The following is a 4,380-nucleotide window of genomic DNA, read 5'->3' as shown; positions in this document are numbered from 1 at the left end:
TGTAAGTGGTTATATTTTCTTATTCCCTGATATACCAAAAAACATTTAATGATGCTACTTGTTATACTGTCTGGTGCTCGGCATTCAAGTGCTGCTTGGCTCGGAGCATACCTCCAAACAAGTACAACACACATACTTGCATGCAGTTTGCTTTAAGTGCAGTAATCTTGACCCCAATGTTTTATCCCATCTCATCTCACTTCTTGGATGAATGTATTGAGACATCACACAATTGAAAAAGATTGCTCACTCTTTGAGTTGACCTGTAGAGACTGAGAAAGTTCAAGTGAGTGAGTGAGTGAGTTTAGTTTTACGCCGCACTCAGCAATATTCCAGCTATATGGCGGCGGTCTGTAAATAATCGAGTCTGGACCAGACAATCCAGTGATCAACAGCATGAGCATCAATCTGCGCAATTGGGAACCGATGACATGTGACAACCAAGTCAGCGAAACTGACCACCCGATCCCGTTAGTCGCCTCTTACAGAAAGTTCAAGTATAGTATGTGTCTAAATTCCTACAATGCATTGTGATTGCTGGAATATTGCAGCATAAACTAAACTCACTCAGTCAGTATTGTTACCCTGCAAGGCACCAAGTATTAAAGTGGAAAAACTAACACTTGTTGATTTCGAGTAGTTGTTGTGTCTGAGAGGAATTCTGTCATAAAAACGTTCCTGATTGTGGTCAATCTGCCAAGTGGGTGAAGGTCAGCTTGAAGAGATGACGTGTTCTCTCATATGGACTTATATTACCTATAGAATCTAACAACTGGTACTGCCAGTTACCCTGCTTGGCACTTGATATTAAGGTGTAGAACAAGGATTGTTTGGATCAAAGTCAAAACAGTCTAAGTAAACTTAGGCTCAGTATTGTTCGTTACACTGCTATACTGAGTCTAACAAATCCTAGTAGAAGGTCGCGACAGCTGACCTTTTGGACTAACCAATCAGAACACAGTTTACCAATCGCTAAAGTTAACATACCGTTTGAACCTTTACCTCGAGGTGGTGAGGTAGCCTGGTGGTTAAAGCGTCTGCTCGTCACGCCGAAGTTCCCGGTTCGAATCCCCACATGGGCACAATGTGTGAAGCCCATTTCTGGTGTCCCCCGCCGTGATGTTGCTGGAATATTGCTAGAGCGGCGTAAAACCATACTCACTCACTCACTCACTCAAAAACTTGAACAATTCCAAATGCTAATGTCCACATGATCGCTTCCAAGTGATACTCGCAATGAGTAAACAGTCGCTGAAAATAGCGTTTTTGTCAATATTCAAGGATGTCATCTTGCAAAAATACAAGCAAATAGTAACCATGTCATTAGAACCCATAAGCGTATATACTGCAGGTCAAGTATCTGTGTTTTATGCAGATTTTCGTTTGTTTATAGATCAGTGTAAGCAACCAGGTAAGAGAAAATGCCCAAACCGTTTTGTAAGTCCCGCCGAACCCTACCAAGTAGTTGTTGTCTGATTGGTTAAATCCGTTCAGCCGTCTCGCGTTTGATTGGACGGTCATAGGTCGCTGTAAGGTTAGCTGACGCGACCTTCTACTAGGTTTTGTTCGACTCAGTATAAGTTTACTTAGACTGAAAGTCAAAACGTGTCTGATAGCATTAAAAAAGTGATGTGAGCGAGTTGGGGTTTTACGCCGCTTTTAGCAATATTCCAGCTTTATCAAGGCAGAGGACACCAGAAATGAGCTTCACGCATTGTACCCATGTGGGGAATCAAACCCGGTCTTCGCATGACAAGCCAATGTTTTAACCACTAGGCTACCCCATCGCCCAAAACTGACGTGAATCCTGTCACAGTGTGTAACTGCTTTGTTGTTCCTGAGGTACCTGATCAGAAGAATAAAAACCAACACATTAATTAAGAAAAAATTAATTTTTATTATGGAAAATATGATTGTCCATGCATAGATCATATTGTAAAATATTTCATGCAAACAATTCCTGAAATGTTGAATACACTCGGAGCAGAGGAGATGCCACTAGGCTGTAAACATAGCCACAATCATGGCAACTGACCATGAATACTTAATTTCTGAAGCTGGGTTAATGTTCAAAGTACTTTCTGACAAAGCTTCAACAAGAAACAAAAGTAACAACTCAACAAATTCAACTGGAATTTCATACAAAACACAAAAACAATTGTAACAGCATGGATTTGAATGTTTAAGTCAAACATTTGAGGTTTTGTTAGTTTTAAGGATAGAATAAAATAAAATAACATGTCCACTCCTGCCACAAACCAGGTCGTCTTTATACTGCGGTCTGTGTGAAGTTGACATTCAGGATTTCAAATCACTTGCTATTATCTGTCACTATCATCCATCTATATTCTTCGAATTTGGTAAAGATAACACAGAACATCCTGTAAAATGTTGTCAAATCACTACTCTGTAAACTCTCAGGGTTGGGCACACAAGCGGTTTATTGCATGATCACCATATCAAAGTCACAGAGCACCATTAACTGATGTTTATAGGGATATCACGATACATTTATTTTAAGTCGATACAGGTGAGGTGAAATTGGGTTTAACGTCGTACTTGAGAATATTTCACTCATATGGCGACGTGCATGCGTGTGTATGTGTATGTGCGGCTGCTTGTACTAGCCCAGACTGAAGCTGGTTTTATAGTGCTAGCCCAATGAGATACCATGCCGCAGTGAAGCATGAATACCCCACTCGGACACATTATTCTGACTCCCGAGGCGACCAGTCCTTGTTCTACCCATTAATGGCGAGCGCCTGGCAGAGACCAACAAGTACCATATTTTAACGTCTTTTGGTATGACGGTCAGGATCGAACCCACCACCTTCCGCTCTCACCACTACACCATGGAGGCGGTCCTTAAGAAAATACAATTATTGATACATTCAAAACTAAGTATCGATTTAAATATGTTTATGTATTGTTTACATTTTGCAATTGTATCATGTTTTTTGATGGTATGAGAGTTATAAATGATTCTTTTTCATGCACAAAGATGGGAAATTAGAACTTTTTAATCAAAAATGTTGATCTTCTCATGGACAATTATAAAATGTAAAATAGTAATGTTCAAAATGTTATTAAGTTTACGCAATAATGCCGCGAAAATAGGTATCGTGATACGTATCGAATCGTAACATGGGTATCGTGATGCGTATCAATTCATGAAACTTATGTATCGTGACATCCCTATTTGTTTAACACCACTCTCTACTACTTTCCATGTATATGACAGCGGTCAGTAAATCTTCAAGTCTGGACCATTCAGTCCAGTGATTAACAGCATGAGCATCGATCTGCACAATTGGGATGAGATGACACAACCAATCTAGTGACCACCCAATCCCATTCGTAACATAATTATTAAAAAAACATTTTTTAACGTGGATATCATGCTTGCCTGACCCTGAGTTGTACATGTAATTATTGCATATATACATGGAAGTCAGAAAAGCATAGTTTGGGAGTTGGATTAAGACACAAATGTACTTTTCTAACACCACACAGATCTAATCTAACTAATCTTACATAAAGATGGCACGTTCACAACAAAGTAATCATAGATAATACTTCAGATCTTTGCTCAATATAATTAACAGAAATATCTAGAAAATTCACTTAAATTTGACTAGAGGCAACATGTTCACTGACATATCCATTTTGAACCTGAATCAAAGGGAGACAACTCTGAAACAATGCCCAAAAGGGTTTTCAAAACTTTATATACTGGACAAAATAAGTGAGGGATATTGGTATTTTTAAAATTGATATTTTATCACTGTCAAAGAATGAATAAATCTTTATTCATAATTTCAAAATTTACATATATCCCAAACTATCTTTGTCCAGTATATATTAACATAATTCTGGAACGTGCAGCCATGACACTTAACCATTCCCGTAGCTGTAGAACATTACCATCAAACTTCCTACTCAGTACGAAGAGAACTGATGTTAATACCAATGAAACATTCAAACAGGTCATAATATGATCTTTGGTTAAGGCCAGCCCATACTTGGACATGGTTGATACAACACAGCACCCCTCAACATGTACAAACATTTCTTTGGTTCATTTAGCTACAGTGGCAAGTCTTCGGTACAATGACCACAGTGATCTGTGTTCACTAAAAATATACCCCCTATACTGTTTGACTGCATCTCAACATGAGAATTTTGAGAATTGGGTTCTCAAAAGCTACAATTTGTTCATCAAACGTACCTAAGAATCCTGTGTCAAGTTAGTATCCCATTTAGCAAAATGAGACTGAGAACACATGGAAAGTAAAACTAACCTTGACATTTCTCTGACTGCTTGCCTCCCAAATGTGTGAAGTCATCATGCAAGACCTGGCTTGTGAATAACGAATAACC

This window comes from Haliotis rubra, unplaced genomic scaffold, assembly GCF_003918875.1.
Source record: "Haliotis rubra isolate DU_JTF1 unplaced genomic scaffold, ASM391887v1 Scf806, whole genome shotgun sequence".
NCBI lineage: Eukaryota > Metazoa > Mollusca > Gastropoda > Lepetellida > Haliotidae > Haliotis > Haliotis rubra.
This window is presented reverse-complemented; position numbering follows the sequence as displayed.